The 18,523-nt window shown below is 36.4% G+C and overlaps 1 protein-coding gene across 4 annotated transcripts in view; it reads left to right on the top strand.

The window, feature by feature from the left end:
• ASPP (Ankyrin-repeat, SH3-domain, and Proline-rich-region containing Protein) overlaps window positions 1–18,523 on the top strand; it is a 645,170-nt gene that overhangs the window by 214,642 nt on the left and 412,005 nt on the right. The window contains exon 1 of one of the 4 annotated variants that reach the window (XM_023158288.2): window positions 17,122–17,153. The exons of the other annotated variants lie outside the window; for them this stretch is intronic. The gene's annotated coding sequence lies outside the window, so the exon portion shown is untranslated. Of the gene's footprint in view, window positions 1–17,121; window positions 17,154–18,523 lie in introns of those variants that run through there. 4 annotated transcript variants of the gene reach the window in all.

Here is an 18,523-nt window from a genome sequence, read left to right as displayed (position 1 = left end):
TGTAAGTGGGTTTTCTGTATTCAGATGATTCCCTCTTCACTAAAACGTCTAAGAATGGCAATTCATTGTGGATTTCCTTCTCCATTGTGAAAGAGATGGAAGGTCTCACGCTGTTGATGTGTTTCTAGAAGGCGTCTAGTTCAATATTCCCATGGTTCCATATTATGAAGGTGTCGTCAACATATCTCAACCAGACTCGAGGTTTCTTGTTGGCTTCTCCAATGGCCAGAGTTTCAAACCACTCCATATATATGTTGGCTATTAGCCATTGTTTATTTATGACAGAGCGTAGCTAGACAGTGTACAGCGTGGGCCAAATTGGAAATTTTGAAGGCAAACTCCTGCTTTCAAACTAGATAGATGAAAACTGATGGCTGTGTCTGCGGGTCAAATTTTATGATAAACTCAATGGTGAAAACCGCATATCGATATCTATCATCTTTTCTGAGTTACAGCATGATTTTAGAAAATGTTTTCTCCTGTCAAATATTTCTTGTTTCTTTGAAAATATTTCTAAAGCACTTTTTCACGTAGAATTCATTGGCGTAAAAAAACCCATTTTTTCAAATGAGATATCAATAGTCAAGTCAAAGTCAAAATATGCTTTATTGTCTGAAGATTCATATCTTATCGACAAAGCTTGGTTAAAATAAATAAATAAAAAAAAATAAACAAAATGACACCTGTTAGCTACTTAGTCATATAGAACTATAAACTATAGAATGATATACAATTTCAAGTAGAAACTGAATATATGTATATGCAACAAAATAGGACAGAAAAAGATAACAGAAACAGTTTGTCTGTCATTATTTGTTATTGAGTTGGAGTATTTTTTGAGAATTAGGCAAACGGTTTCTAAAAGAAATAAACAAGGTACAGTAAGAATTTTTTGACTAATGAAAAGTGGTTTGCAGTGGTCTTGTGATTTTGCCCTGCATATGTATCTGACAGCCCTTTTTTGTAGAACGAATACTGAATTTAGTAGTTGCTGACTAAAAAAGTCCCAAAAGGCAATTCCATATCTCAAGTGCGACTCTTTCAAGGAAAAATACACAGTTCTGGCTGAGGATTGATTGAGCTCGTTAGAAAAAACTCGAACTGCATATCAACCAGATGCAATTTTTTTGCATTCATCATCTATAAATACCCCTAAAAATTCTGTGTGAGTTTTGTTAACTATAGCGTGATTTTCTATTAGTAAGTCATCAAAATTGAGTTTGTTTGTTTGTTTTATTTGTGTTGAAACACCCTAAAGAGATACAGAGTTATGATGTCTCTGAGATTGTCTTCATTTGTCCCATGCCAAAGGATCGTGGTGCCATCCGCAAAAAGTATGAAGCCAGTTATATGACAATCCTCTAGAGCCATACCACTGAAGTTTAAATAATAGTATTTCATGATTCACGCAGTCAAACGCTTTTGAGAAGTTACAGAATACTGCCCCAATAGATTTTTTATTATTTAAACCAATATATAAATCTTCCAGAAAAGAGAAGATTGCATCGCCCGTGTTATGGTTTTGGAATCCATATTGAGACTCGCTATGATAACCAGTTTTTCAATTATTTCTGAGATTGTCGGCAGCAATGATATAGGCCGGAAGTTTGATGGATCATTCATTTCACGATCTTTATGGAGCGGAAGTACTATTGCTTGTTTAAGTTAGTTATTGATGGGAAACAATTTTTTCATTGAGATACTGTATATTCCTGCATATTTCAATAGAGCCTAAAATTTCCTTTCATAAAATGTGGCACACTTGAATTATGGCACACTTGGCTGCAAATTTTGATAATAATTGGATTGTCAATCAAGAACCCAACCGTGTCCGGTCAGGTCACCGGACCTAACGCCTATGGACTTTTACCTCTGGAGAGAGTTGAAATATCTTATTTTAAAATTTTCCACCAATTCTAGATACGAATTGGAAGCAGCAGTGATGCAAGGTTTTGCTTCTCTCAATCCTATTGAACTAATTAATTCGTTGTTGTTGAAGTTTCATTTCTTGGTAGTGAATATAGTATAAATTTTTATTAGTTTTATTGAAACTATGCGTTTTAATCACTGCTGTGAAAAGCTTTCTCAACATTTGATAGCTACTACTTAACAATTTATTTCTGCCGCGTCGTCCAAAGTGGCGTTTCAAAGTCTACATCAGTTTTCATCTATCTAGTTTGAAAACAGTAGTTTCCCTTCAAAGGTGTCCAATTTAGCCCACCCTGTAAGATTATATGTGAAATACAGTGTCTGCTAAACATATTTTAGGAGTTATGTCACTAATTATCCGGGTATTTTATTGTTTCAATTGCTGAATGATTAGGGGATTGTTTTCGTATAGTTTTGCTTTTCACATAACCTCACAACAAATAACCAAGCGTTGTCAAGTCGCATGATCTTGTTGCCCAAATTACGTCCCCATTTTTTGAGGTGGTCCTTTCTCCAAACCGTGTACGCAGTGAATTCAATATTTCTGGTGCTGTTTGGCATGTCGCACCATCATGTTAGAACCACATATTCTCTACATCCATGTTCATTATTTCATTCAATAAAAACATCAATTATCGTTCGGTATCGTTCTCCATTTACTGTAACAGTGTGTTCCTCTTCATTATCAGAAATATATTAGTTGGTGGTTTGTATAATAACTTTCACTAGTGTTTCTATTGTTTTTGATAATATCATTATCGTAACACATTTCTTCAAATCAAATTATATCCAATGATTCACCTGGTTACTCGATTGGAGTTCAATGATTCTCATTTTACATACTTGAAGTCACTCCTTTTTTCAGTTGGTTGGAATTTCTCTTCTGAAAATTATGTTCTAGTTCTCTTCCGGATTAGAACATTCTTAACTAAATGGTTTCATTGTTGGTACAATATATGTCTTCTAACTCTGTTGTTCTTGTTGCACCGTACAGAAGTTGTGAAGTTATAAGGACGGCAATCATTTTCAATTTTTTTTTTGTGACTTGAAGGCGTCAACTAAGAGGTCATTGGCCTTCTACTATTGGTTTATCATTTGTTTACTTGTTCAAATTTTTGAGTATAACCCTATCCTATGACTTTCATAAATTTTATCCAGATTTTCTTTATGATCGTTCAGACACTCCTTCAGAAAATTTGGTTGTTCATATCGTTGTCTAGCTTCATCATATTGGACACAGTTTAGCAAGATAAGTTTCACTGTTAGCCTTTGCCCACATTGTTGGCATATTGGTTGTCATTCTCCTGAGAGAATCAATGTGTTTGGTAACTTGGTATGATCTATTCTCAAGCGTGTGATCACAGTTTCTTCTCTTCGTGTCTGTGGGGCATAATGTACTCAGGGTGTAATTTTTGGCTTCACCTCTTTCAATTTTGTATCTGTTCTCTCCCATTCAGTTTGCCATAAACCCATAATCTGTTGCTGCCTGATTTGCTAGTTCATTACCCGAGATTCCTCAGTGACTAGGAGTCCATGCAAATTCAATGTGTTTTCCAGTGTTATTCATCCAGTGTATGGATGCCAATATGGTTTGTACTAGTGGATCTTTATCAAATGAGTTTTCTAGTGCATGTAGTGAGCTTAAGGAGTACGTACAAATGACAAATTTTATTTCATTATGGAACTGACGAAAATCGGTTGCTGGTAGGATAGCGTTTAATTCGGCTGTGAAAAAACATGGTAATCTCCAACTGTGAGTCAAACAATGACCAGTACTTTCTTGGGTTTTTGATGCATCAGTGCAAATAATTATGGATCAAGAGGAGTTTGTTTAATTCTGCCCTTAAGATATTTTGATTACCATCTTTGGGAATATGGCTGAGTTGAAGATTCACTCTCACCTTTTCCGTTTCCCAAGGAGAAATTTCTTCAGGGTTGTAGGAACTGGATCTGTATACTGAGTAAGGTTGAGTATTTCATTGAACCTTATTTCAGCTGGTCTTGTGACCGTGGGTCGGCCTTCGTAAACGTCATCAGTGTCTTCATTGAATGTTAGGTAATTAGAGTGATTAGGCTTCGCTGAAATGTTAACAGCGTAATTCGAGAGGAGTTGTTGTCTCCTATATTTCAAAGGAGGAATTCCCGTTTCAGCAGAAAGTGATGAATAGGGGCTGGTTCTGTATTTAGTCCAGTTTTCTCAATCTTGGTTTCCGCGCTGAGCTGCGACAGGTTGCCTTTTATGTTTCAGGATTTGGCAACCCTAGTGTTGCAATCTATCGTGAAGTTGTGCAATTTTGAGCTTATACGTACTCAGAACATTTTTTACATACGCGCGCTATTTGTGTCATTTACAGTAACTTGAAAGATTCATCTCGGCCCAAAAATGGAATTAAATCGTGAACATTTTCGTGCGATTATTTCTTACAACTTTCGACGTGGTTCAACTCAGCAACAGTGCATGGATGAACTTGATTAAATTTTTGGCGATGAAGCTTCATCAAGGACCAGTGTTTATCGATGGTATGGTGAATTCAATCGTGTTCGTAGTTCAATCCAAGACGAATTTCGTGAAGGTCGTCGAAAATCAGTTGTTGTTCCGAAAACCATTGATGCTGTGCGCGAACTGATATTGCAAGATCGTCATGTGACCTATCGTGAGATTGAGATAACCTTAGGCATTGGTGGGACCAGCATACATTTAATATTGCATAAATATTTGACTGTCAAAAAAAATTGTTTGCGTTGGATCCCACATAATTTGTCAATCGCTCAAAGAAAGGCTCGTGTCGATTGGTCGAAGAAAATGCTCAAAAAATACGATCGCGGTGCTTCGAAACATGTCTATGACATCGTGACAGGTGATGGATCGTATGAACCCGAAAGTAAACAGCAGGCGAATGTATGGGTATTTCAAGAAGAGTCAAATCCAACAAAAGTTATTCGCTCACGAAGCACTTCCAAGCAAATGGTCGCCTGTTTTTTAGGAAAAACTGGACATGTCGCAACCGTACCACTGGAACAACGCAGAACAGTCAATTCTGAGTGGTACACAACCATTTGTTTGCCAGTTGTCTTCCAAGAAATCAGAAAAACTAACCGCCAAAGACGGATCACTCTTCACCACGACAATACGAGCTCTCACACATCGGTTCAAACAACTGCATTTTTGAGCACTCAAAACATTGATTTGATGAGTCATCTGCCGTATAGTTCTGACTTGGCACCGAATGACTCCTTTTTATTCCCGCACGTAAAAAACTGAGAGGTCAACGTTTTTCGACACCTGAAGAAGCGGTTGCTGCATTCAGAATGCATGTTTTGGAGATACCTCAATCAGAGTGGCGAAAGTGCAAAAGGCAAAAGTGTATGCAGTGTGTTTCACTTCTCATGGAAACACCCCCGTATCCATGAAAAGTGAGACACTCTGTGGATCTTCATGGGGAATATTTTGAAAAACAATAAAGTGATTTTCGATTATTATTATTTGTTTTTGTCCTCTAATCCCGAAATATAAAAGGCAACCCTCGTATATATCATGCAGCCATGGTCTATTTTCGAGAGAATAATAGATTTATATATTTCAAGAGGCACTTTCCCAAAAAATATGTTCCAGAGCTCTCATCGAACTATTTGTATGATAAATAATGTAATATTGATGTTTGTTTAAGGTAATTTCCACCGATCAGTGGTCGAATTTTATAAGAGATAATGCAGTTGTCATGATTTGAAATGGCCTTACAATAGATAATCCAAATACAAATACATACAGTCGGTATGACTGCTGGGAAAAATGTTTCGCTGATAATCTGTATGACTTGGGAATGGCTGCCTCGAAGCTGTTAACATATTAACTGAAGACACAATGGCACTGTTGATATCGAACAACGTTTGTGAGTCTGTAACTATGCCGGCTTATCACACAGTATGAATACAAAGTGACGGGAGAAGCCTGAAAGCGAGTTAACAGGAAGTTGCAGAGGTCGACCAGTCTGGAGGACGCGTGGTCGCTGAAAAAAGTGGAGACGAATAATAAATCTCCATTCGTCTTCAATAAAGACAGCGACACAGAGAAAAAACTTGCTCCATGAGAATACCTGAAAAAAAAACGGTTAGATTCAAGCGTAGGTTTACTTAGCTTTGTCCTACGACAAATACTCTAGTAGGGCTGCAATACTTTTGATTGAAAGGAAATTCATTTTCAGTTGAGCGTATAACAGTTATTGCTAATTGTTAGATCATATTTCATAACTCTCAATGAATTTGATCGAAGGATGTAAACTTTCACTACCGGCAATAACTGTGTGGAAACTATTTTCTTTTTTTTTGGTGTGGCTGCAGGTTTTTTTATGCCTGACGTTTCGTCTACTACTGCGGCATTATCAAAAGCGATGTGAAAGCGGTCGCAGTGCCTGAGTTGGTGCTCGAAATGTACCCATTGTTTCTAACGCTGAAACTACGGTTTCCCCCCATTTTTGCTCCTGGGTTGAGTGCCCTGAGTTGAAATCTTCTCCACACGGTTACTGTATGCAGAACATTCTATCTCGTCTATCCAACCCTGCTCCTCCGGAGTGGTCCTCAACTTGCTGATGGGCACTTCAGCAAGATTGACATCTGACCTCTTTTAGTCAAAAGTCAGTCTTTCTAATCTGTTATTTGCTTTGTCTTGACTTGCCTAACTGAATTTTTGCATGGGGCCCCCAAAAACTAACCGGAGACGAGGGTCTTTTGTCGCGAGCATTTCTGTTTCTCAGTGAATCTGAAAATGAGATGAATTTGGAATCTGGTTGAAAAATTTGTATACTTACCGGAGTCGTCTAACAGCGACTCCCGGTGGTGGTCTCTGGTTCTGCTTCGTTGGCCTCCTGTGTTTATCCCTCTCTCGGAATCTGGGGTCATCCCTGTTCAGTGCCTTGTGTAGATCGCTTAGCGCTGGGTTGTCGTGCGCTCGAATTCTGTCAAACGTGTCCTCTGCGTGTTTTCTAATGTATGCGTCTACGTAGTGTATGTTCAGGTCTAGATCCCGGAATATGTACCTGTTCAGTACATATCTTGGGGCGTTTACGGCGGCCCTTACGCACGCGTTCGTAAACGACTGGATCTGTCTTCTGTATGTCGCTGCGCACTGGCCCCAGGCAGTGCAGGCATACAGAATTGTCGGTAATATTACGGTCTTTATCGTCAGCAGCTTCACTTTCAATCCCATGTTGCCTATTCGACCTATCATTGGTAAGGTTTTGTCGGGCAGATCGCGCCATTCCTGTTCTCTACCGTATGTGAGATCTGAACGTTAATCTTTTGTCTAGGTTGACTCCCAGGTATCTAGCTTCGTTGGTCCACGGAATCTCTTGTCCGTTGAAGGTGACATTTCCTTCCGGGTGTAGCATCCTCCGGGTGAACAGTATTGCCTGACTCTTGTCAGGGTTTATACTGATCTTCCATTTTCATTTTATTTCCAGATTGGCCCATTCCTCTAATCTATCTGCCTGTTGCTGCAAGTATCTGGTTACGTGCGGTTCGCTTGTTGACCTCGCCAGCAGAGCTGTGTCTTCCGCGTAGAGCACCAACTTGTTAAAGTTGTTCGCCGGCTTGGGCACGTCTGCTGTGTATACCGAGAAGAGCTGTGGCGAAACGACTGCACCTTTTGGAACCCTGCTTCCAGTAATCGCATGGTTGAGAATTCTTGTCCTACTCTGCAGCGGCATCGCCTGTCAGCAGGAAAAGACTCGTTTAATCTCACCATTGGTTTCGTGTAGCCAAAGTTGCTCATTTTGGCCAGAAGTCCGTCATGCCAGACTTTGTCAAACGTCTAAGAAAATCGCTCCGGTGTTGTATCCTTTGCCGAGGTTGAAGCCTTCCGTCGCAAAGTCTACTACCCTCAGGACTTGCAACTCTATCGAGTGTTTTGTTCTGAAACCGAACTATTCGTGTGGTAGTATTCCTAGTTCGTTGGTTTGGTCCTCTAATCTTTTCAGGATGACACTTTCCGCCACTTTGCTTAAGGCAGGGGTTAAGCTGATTGGCCTGTGGTTATCTGGGAATAGGTGGTTCTTCTTTTCCTTCGGGATGTGGATAACCGTCACCTCCTTGAACGGGTACGGAAAGTGCTGTAGTCTGATGTCTGTTATAGCTGCTATACCCTTACGTGGTAGGACTTTCAAAGCCCGGTTTGTTATTGGGTCCGGGCCTGGGGCTTTCCGAGTAGCTAGACGTCTTACGATATCTTCCACTTCCTCGGGAAATGTTGGCGCCAGGGGTGGCGCATTGTCCCTTCTTTGTTTTCTGAGTCTACGTACCGTCGTTTCCACCTGTGTCTCTATTTCTTCTACTTCGCTCGTGAACGGGACGTCGTTCTCTCTACACTCCCTATCGAAATTGTCCGTGAATGCTTCCGCTTTCTCTTGGTCCGTGTATAGACGATTCCTTGCTCGCCATGTATTGGCGGGCCTTCGAGGTCTCTTCCTAAGAGTTTTCTGCATTCTCCATGCAGATGAATCTTCGGTGTTTAGTTCTTCCAGATCGGTTGTCCACTGTTGATCTCTAATTGCTTTTAGTTCTTCTCGCAGTATTCTGCTGGCTCTTTGCATACACCTTTTGTCCATTGGTGCGCGAGTCCGTTGATATCGTTTTTTAGGCGTCTTCTGATTCTAATGAGTTCCATCGTTTCTGGTGGAAGATGCTCTTCTAAGTTGAAGTGCTGGGTTAACTACGGTGCTGACATTTGAGCATGGCTAATTTTCTCTCGATGGGATTTCCTGTCCTTGTTTCTGTACCTTCAAGGACAAATAGCCAGATTTTAATAATGGTTACAATTAGACTATTGAGAATTATATATTGTGAAAAACCACAACCAGTCAATGTCAACATGTAAATAGTATTCGTGTATGAATTGTCAATCAACACAACTTAATGTATCAGCTAATTGAAATTCGACGCGATCGTGGATTACCGTGATACGGCGTATCAAATTTCATGCCAATGACTCATTGACGAACGAAAACCGCAGTTTTTATGAAGCTTGCTATACGCCTTTGAAATTCCTCGATAATCAATACCCTGCACGGGACCAATAGAATGAAGTATCGACGATGTTTTTCACAAAAGGTATTGTTTGCTATAGTTGAAAAATGTTTCATAATCCTTTTTTGTGATGTGTTTCCGTCATGTGGAATTCGGACCGTCATTATTTTTGAGTGTAGAATGTATCGAATTGCCTTTGTCGTAGCATGTCTACTGCATAAAAACATTAATCGAATAATTAATTCACCTAGAAATACGTATGGAAATATTATTTTTTGAAAAGTCATCAACTTTGGACATACTGGTCTTTTCCGTACAACGACGAAAATAAACGAACAATAGTTCAACTTATGATGCACTGTTTGGAACCTTTGGTGTAGTAATAAATATTACTGGAGTTTTTTCCCAACACCAAATCGTTATTTTTAACACATCGACACGTGTTTTGATCACCAAGTGATCATCTTTAAGAGGAAGATCAAACTGGAAAACTTGCAAAGCTAACCCTATTTATGCTATATACACAGATATACCACACCTTTGGTGTCTTAAATTAATTTTATAATTTGCCTTATCTATTGATTTTACGATATGTCCTTATGTAATGTTTGAACGTTAGCTATACAGGGTGTCACTGGACTTCCTCTTTTCCTCTCGGGAATTATCTTTGATAATTATTCATTTCAAATAATGGTGGACGAGCGGGTTTGATGTCGTTGAGTAGAACTACATTTTTATCAAGACTCGTTGCTCCGATCGACTTTCCACACGAGTACTTTTCTTCATAAAATTGTCCAAGTAACCTTATTTTGTTGAAAAATATTGAAAAATATCTGTCATTTCAAAGTTTTGGGGTGTGGACCATCGGGGGTAGTCCGTTCCTGACTTTGTAGCAAAACAACTGACTCCTGCATGAAAGCTCATCGACGGAATTCATTTGTTTAGTCAATTACCAAAATTTGGATGATTTTGAATATTCACTTGAAAAGTTATCAAAGAAAAACATTTTTCATTTTGTAACATCGAGGGCCCGTAACTTGGTTACGAAGACTTTTAGGAAAAAAAGTTATATAAAGTACTGGTGATATTTTGACCCCATCTATACATTCCCGAGAGGAAAAGAAGAAGTCCAGGGACACCCTGTATATACACGTGTCGAGGTGTTGAAAATAACGATTTGGTGTTGGGAAAAAACTCCAGTAATATTCAAAAGTTCGAAGATGATGTCACTGTTTCGAACCAGAAAAGTATACGCAACTGTACGCACACTTTTGATGCTTTATAGAGCTCAGATCAGACCTACTTTGGAGTATTGTTCTCATGTATGGAGCTCCGCCTCTAAGCTTTCGTAAAAAAAGGACTTCCATTTTTTGCTAATATCTCAAAAAGTGTCGCAAATACCTGAAAACTGAATAATAGGAGATGAAAATAGGACTAGAAATAGGCAGTAAGCACTCGAACCAACCGCTTGATTTGCTCCCATTTCCATTAAGTTTGAATATGGAGAAAGTTAAACACTGTTTGGAACCTTTAGCGTAGTAATAAATGTTACTGGAGTTCTATGCCAACACCATACCGTTATTTCCAATACCTCGACACGTTTTTCAATCACCAAGTGCTCTATAGGTCCCCCACTTGCAGGTATGTTACGTCTCGCAAATGAACTGAATCATATAATGGATATAGATTGGATAAATTCTCTAGCAAATTTAAAGAAAATAGTATATTATGCAACGAGCATGTAATGATGGTTAATAAGACACGAGCATTAATCGGGATACGAAACGAGCCGAAGGAGAGTTTTGTATGGTATATGCGAGTGTATTAATAACCATTACATGAGAGTACTTAATGGTATTATCATGGATATATGAAAATCATAAAGATTCTAACTATATTTATATTAATCTGTAATAATCTGATCTTTTAAAAATATTGGAGTCGATGGTATTATTCCTTCTATATCGCTGTTTTCAGACATTTTGATAATATAGGTAGGTAATATGAAAACTGATTTTGACAAATAAAGCAATTAGTTACTTAGGTTACAATCTAGGACAAATAAAGGAAGGAAGAATGGATATCATTATGAAACGGATTATGGTCATATAAGTGTATTGTTAAAGTACGGGTGTAGAAAAAAGTTCTTATACAGCAAGTGGCAATGTTTTTGTAGGATCATCACACTTATTAGTCGACCCAGTCAGTAACTGACTTATTTCGTTATGTGATTTTATTTTTTATTGTAAAATAGTGTATGTCATGAGGTCATTTTTGTAATTAGACCTATGTGGTCTGTTAGGGTGAATAAATAAATGAATAAAAACAATCTTCATGAAGAACATTTTACTGATTTAAAAAATAATGCGTAAGAGAAGAATGTAACTAATGTTTAATCATTCTGGTTGTGAAAGTGAATGATGTAAGTAATAGTAGAAAACATTCTCACTGAAATATATAATTAGTCGTAATTACTAATCTCACATTTTATTTGAAGTTTTAAACTGCCCCAGACTAATTATTTTTAGTGGGCATAAATATATGAGTTACGATGAAGGTCGGCTGGATTGTATCCCTATAAACCGTACTGCTATAAACTGAGCTATCAATTATCAAAGTCGAAACGTTTATGCCCTTGAATACAATAAACCTTGTGTGGATAGTATGATCATATACTCGTATAGAGGGCCTCTTGTATTCTTTCAAATTGATTTCCATTGCTTTGCTACTATTGAATTTTTTTTTTGGAAAATGGTACTTGACTTCCACAAGGTTGGTTTCCACTAGATTTTTGATTTCCGGAAAGTTTTTGATTTGAAAAGGATTTCCAAGGTTAGTGTTAGAGTCATAAAATGGTCGGTATTCTGTTTAAAAAAAATCTGTTTAAAATCTGTTTTCCTTTAATCAGCTGTCGCCCCCATACGAACGACAACTCTCAGAAGTTGAGAAACTTTTGCGACCTAGGCACTAACGAGGTCTTACCTTTTAACGTGTGCTTCCTGACACTATTATCCAATATCTTAAAAATCAGATCTTACAGGGGCCTACTCTTGCGAACGGATTTCAAAAAATATTAAATTAAAGACTGAATGCTGGAAATATCTTAAATACAAACGAGATTTCTTCAAAAAATAAGATGAATGTTCAAACTTCGCGGGCTATTTACATTCGATTAACGATTTTTCAATTTTTTTTATGTTGGTACACTCGGCTCGAACATACGTTCACATTCTCCAGCTGTTTACAGTACAATTCCATAATAGTAGGCACTATTAGTAGCCATTAAAACGAAAACATTGTTGTCAAGGTTGTAATTCTATATATTTTATCATCATTTCTTCTCATCTGTTTAGTATGCTTTCCATACGTCACTGCAAGGGACAGATTGAGGCAAAAACGTCAGTCTTTTTTGAAAATTCAGTGCGTACTATTTTGGAGTTACATAATAAAATGCTTGGTTTGTTTGTGAGAGGCATATAAGTAAGAGGTGTTTTGCGTATTTGGCGATTTTCTGCTATCAAAAAATGGATCGAAAAATTTGTTTCAGCACATCAACAACCGATGAAAATGTCAGCATATTGCTTGGCTCATACCATATGCTAGCGAAATTCGTTTCGAAATTGCATGAGTATATACACTCATTCTCATGAAAAGTGTTTCTTGAATATTCGAGTATTTGAATTGTTAAAAATTGCATTTGAACTCTTGAGTTATTATATATTCATACTAAGAATATTCATAGTTATTCAATTTTGCTTAATTTGGGTTTTGCACTCATTTATTACAACAAACTGGAATTTTTATGGGCACTGTGAATAAAATTAAAAGTTCTGGACGCGAGTAGTTTTATTAACTTGAAACGTTTGGTTTAGAGAAAAGCTTACTAAATCGTTTAAATATGAAATATAAATGATTGTCACAAACGCCCATCTATCTAGTATTACAGTTAGTAAAAAAATAATTGATAAATATACCATGTATACTCAGAACAAGCAAAATATGTCATCTTTGTTTATTAATAGTTAATAAATTATTTATTGTGGTAACTAAACTTTAACAGTGAATACTCCACTGTGGTAAGGTGGTATCTTGAAAAATGATAGCAGCAATTAAAATATTTGGGAAAGAAAGTTTTTGGCTTTCTACTACTCCATCTTGATACAAAAAAAAGAAGGATGAGGGAGTCTTCCAAAGAAAGGAAGGAAGTAACTCTATACTTGGATGTGTAGATCATGCAAAGCAGTAACTTTCAGACACGAACTGGAAGAAAGTCCTCCTGAAACTGCTACTTTCATATAAACATTGAATTATACGAAAGAAAAAATTCTTTCGAAATAAATACTTCTATATGAACACTGAATTATACACAAAATACTTTTCTCTAGAAAAGTTACTTCCTTCCTTTCTTTGGAAGACTCCCTCATCCTTCTTTTTTTGTATCAAGATGGAGTAGAAAGTAGGAAGCCAAAAACTTCCTTTCCCAAAAATTAATTACCCCTAAAAAATATAACCCCTTCAATTCAATTAAAATACTTGTTTACTTGAAGCTTTTTTTGTACTTTCTCATGAAAAAAACTTTTTTACATTCAGTAATGTAAATACGAAATAATTATTTCATACTCCACAAAAATTTTGTTAGCCCAGTGCATGTGTTAATTTACACTGTTACTCTGCTCGCGAACGTAGGCATATATTTACTGCAGTTAATAAACGTAACAAGCAAATGTTTCCTCAATATATAAATGTTTTATTCATGAATGAAAAGCATTCGACCCAGTTGTATTGTTGAACGTTCTGTTCATGTGGGAATTAATCCCTTTTCTACATTCGGAATATAAGTGGGTCGGTACACTTACTGTTAATCTGGCTGTTCACTCTTGTCATTTGTACGTTTAATACGGCGATATGAGATCTCTACCGGAGTACAATTCGGAGAAAGTTTGTTGTAGAACTTCAAACACATTGATTCCGTTGCTTGTGCGAAACGATTTGGTAAAGGCCGTTTGAAACAGTTTTAGGTACCACCATAGGAGTATATAAAAAATATGTGAAATTACCGTTGGATTGCAGTTATACCGTAAATTATGTATGTATATTTTAATTTGTAGCGTTTTCATGTCCTCACTCTGTATCTTAGTTTTACTTATCTCCTGATGATGCTGATTTCGTTAGCGAAACGCGCTTCGAGAGACATTCTACGCCATTGATTTTAAATACGTTCAAAACGAGCCCCCTTCAAAACGAGCCCCTTTGAATTACTTCTGGTACAATGATTTGCAGGATAAATAAAAAACTCCTCAAACATAGTATGCAGGGGGACACATTTTGACATATTCACATTTTCACATATAGTCAGTGGGCATACTTGAAGACTGGCTATAACTCAAATTATCTAAGAACAATTCGTTCAGGCCAGTCTCAATTCCCTACACATTAGGTTAATGGACTGACACCTATCAGAAAACAACTACTCCCCTGGCTAATACCACGAAGGGCGTTGGATTATATCAGTGCAGGATTCTTCACAGAAGTTATTCCTGCATATGCTGTTGGCGATACAACTGCCGCAATATATTTTCAATTATTGGAACACACTTGCAGACCGGTTTCGGGCTGTTTGGCCACTCGTCAGTGCAAGGTAGTGTAAGTATATCATCAACATAAAGTCGATGATTTCCGATAATTGCAAATCGAATTCCATCAGAGTATCATTCCTGGAACTAAGCTGAAGCATACAACAAACAACAGGTTTGTCGTCGCCCCATCTGCCTGTGAATGAGGTAATTCTGCTCATTGTTTTGAGGTTCAACTCAGTACGCCTCGAACTTCACTGTTTTAAGCTCTTTCACTTGAAGAACTGGGTTTATGTGGATTGAACTTCCCGGAGAACGGTTTTTTCAAATGAATTTAATCTCCAGCGATTCAAATCCAATGTGAGTCGCACAGGCACCGCTCTTAGAACGCCTTAAAGATTTTCCTATAGTGCCTGTGTTTTTTAAAAAAAATTGGCAGTAGACATTTTCTCATGAAGTAATAACAAGGAAAAATTACATATTTGTCAATCCATGGAATTTTGAATCCCTAATAACCAGTGAATAATGGTGAATGTTACTCCTGACTCAAAAAAGAGAAATGAAATAATGCATTTAACATTTAAAGGGATTCGTTTCTATTTCACCATTTGGCAACATCGGTTATAGCTAATAAAGGACAATGAATCTGTTACCTGTATGAGATAAACAAAGATGACATATTTCAGAGGAGTGCTGTTCTGTTTACATCTGTTCCGAGTTCCGAGACATTCTGTGACATGTGTCATTTTATGCACCTAACCTATCTTCCTCTATATAAATAAATAACAAAACAACTGTTGTTTATGTGGCTTGTGGGGGTGGTATTGAACTATAATTTATATTTTGCCTTAATTGTTGATTTATAAAGATAATTTTCCTTTTTTTAAAGTAGACTATCTAGGTATGTATAAATTATATCAACTTGATGAAGGGCTGTTGCCAATATGTGAATTAGAAACAAATCCCTTCAAAAATTAAAACCCAATTGAAACATCAATTTGAATACTTTTCGAAGTGAATTTGAAAAACTCATGAATTAAACTCAACGTCACTTACCATGACGAATTTTAGGCTTTTGCAAGAGAATACGTAGCGCTATTAGATTTCGAGATCATAACTAAAGCATTTTCCATCACGAAAAAGACATTTAAGCTTCGAGAGAGAGAGAAAGTATGAAGTTGTACCCATTCGCCGTAAGGCGATAGTCAATAAATAATAACCCTAATTAGCCATAAATCGAAACTTTATCGAACTACAAGAGACCAAAACTGACGGTTAGGATAGTCAACAACCGTTGGTATACCACTGCAAAGGTTCTTTATGGTCACAATGCACAAACAAAAGATTGGCAGCAGTGGCGTTGATGGTAGGAAGTATTTATTCTCTATTTCTGAATAATAAACAAAGTTGTTAGATATCTGAAAATTCTATCGGTGCGATATTAATCAAATGCCTTTTATTTATTTGAACTGATTTCAACTTACAAAATACAGTTAGTATCCGATTGGGATTATTTTTTCAATACATGGAGAATCATAAATTGCGATAAGCGAGTTTTATGTATTCACTATGTACGTAGTGAACGTTTGATAAAATATTTGGAAAATGTCATAATTCATACATAGCTATTTATATTCTCTCAACAGAAATTCATATCATAGTTGCGCAAGAAATATTACAAAAATGAAATGTAAGATATTTCAGTAATAAATAACTGATTTATGTAATACGGTTTGCGTAATGTGTTTTCGATCAGTCTCTAGTATTGGCAATGTTTTATTTACCAATTCCTCAAAATAATTAGTCCGCATTAGTGTTTTCTCTTCAATTGTTCGATAATTTCATACCAAAAATTGGAAAGCCCTGTGAAAAAACCTGTGGTTAATTTTTAGAAATAATTTATTCAAATTATTCATTTTTGACAAAATTGAATACTAATACTCGAATCATTAACATGACTTCAATTAATGACAACATGTCTGAAAATCTTTCAATATCTTTCTGGGTGGTATAAAAGAAACACCAGTCCCACTTGATTACATGGTTACGAATATTTTTTTATGGAAACGTATAGGATAGGTCAGTATTGAGCACATTAAAATCACATCAAACGATAGAATTGTAGACCCGTAGATAAAAATAATACAATAAAAATTCATACAATAAAAGTCAGAATTACAAAAATTAAAACAATTGTGGTTATAAAAATTTAATATGTCATGCCAAATCCGAGAGAAATTCACCAATACTGTAGTAGGCCTTAGAAAGAAGCAATGTTTCAACTGCTTTTTTAAATGCTACAGTGTTCATCTGTTTGAAATGGTCTGGTAACCGATTGAATAATTTTCTCATATATTTATTCCCATATAAGTATATGGGAAGAAGTATATTTATATATAACCATATATTTATATATAAATATACTTATATATTTACCCATATATTTATATGGGTATATATACATATACTTCTTCATCTCAACGTCTTTAGAATGTTTGGTCAGTTGTGAGTGTTACTGTATTCAATATCAAAACAAAATATACGTATATTAAATTTATTTTCATTTAGTTTTTAACAATTCCTCTTTTCTTTTCAGGTAAGTCAACCAAACTGTAACGAAACATTCGTCTCCAGGTGAGTAAGAAGCCAAATTTGAGAATAGAAAACCAAAGAAAGAGAAGATAGCCCTTAAAATTTGTGTCCATCTTTATTTTGGAATAATATAAAAATTTCTAATGATCATGTAAAAAAAACATGATCATAATAGCGCTCATCTAGAAGTAAGTGAGAATAAGTGATATGTTGATGATGAGAATACAAATCAATATAAAAAATTGCAAGAACATAAAAAATGTTCATGTAATGATACAACAATAAGTGAAGTGAGTATAATTCTATTCTTATTTTGAACTTATGCCACGGAGATGGATCGATCTAAAATATACCACAACGGGAACCTTATACAGCTACCAATCTGAGTCATGACCGGTGGGAGAAATCGTATCTGCGTAAAGTCGGTGTATGACAAAGAAAGTAGAAGGAGAAAATCAATAGAAACTTTTGCTTGCAATTCAACGTATTTGGAGGTTTACGGCTCGAATAATCTAACAGACTGATAACAGATTTCTACACATCTACTGCACATCTTGGGGGAAGGGCTTCTCACGGGCCATAAATATATCGTAGTTGAACATTTATTGAAATCAGTTTCGGTTTCATATGAAAACATTGTCAGAAATAGTCAGATGAGCATGGTTGTAAAATTTAACAATTCATCTTCTGTTGAGAACTTGCAGGTTCCTTATATTTGTACAAGGCAAGCAATTTCAAATATAATGCAATGGCTGAGCAATTCGGAAAGTGGTAGGGCGCGTATTCATTTGTAACCAATGATCCGTAACGTAACTTCGAACACGTTACGTTACAGAGTTTCGTTACATTTTCACCTTTATAACCTTGATAGTCGTAACCGTATGAACCGTATCACAATTTGTCGGTTTTCAGCCGTGACCTTATATGATTATTAGTTAGGCACAGCAACAAGTTGGGACGAGTATATAATATGTCTTTATGAAAAGTCCCGCAAGGATTAACATTTGAAATTCAACCATCGGTTATCAAATTTCCCCAGACCTCTCCAAGGTTTGTCAAAAATATGAATTTTGCTCAGAAGTAAAGTACCCTATAATACATTTTCATAAGGAACAATTTTTGTCATGAAATCAATTTGAAAAAATCTATATGGTTCTAATCAGTGACGAAATGGAACAACGTTTCTGGAAGCGAAGGCGGAATTGCAAAGGCTGGGTCCGCATAATATAAACGGTGTAATTAGTTAGTAAGTTGTGGCATTCATGAGTTAAGACTATAAATGAAATAAATTATAAGATAGCTTTCTTGATATAACTGACATTTCGGGAAATAATTTCTTGCTGCTTATGCGGAAGCGAAGTCGAATTTTCATCACATCCCTAGTTCCAACTCACTGACACATCCTGCATATT

This window comes from Leptinotarsa decemlineata, unplaced genomic scaffold, assembly GCF_025532065.1.
Source record: "Leptinotarsa decemlineata unplaced genomic scaffold, Ldec_3_MD MMD2_tig00026336_RagTag_RagTag, whole genome shotgun sequence".
Lineage (NCBI taxonomy): Eukaryota > Metazoa > Arthropoda > Insecta > Coleoptera > Chrysomelidae > Leptinotarsa > Leptinotarsa decemlineata.
The sequence above is the reverse complement of the archived record's forward strand: the minus strand, read 5'-3'. Positions and strand labels throughout refer to the sequence as shown.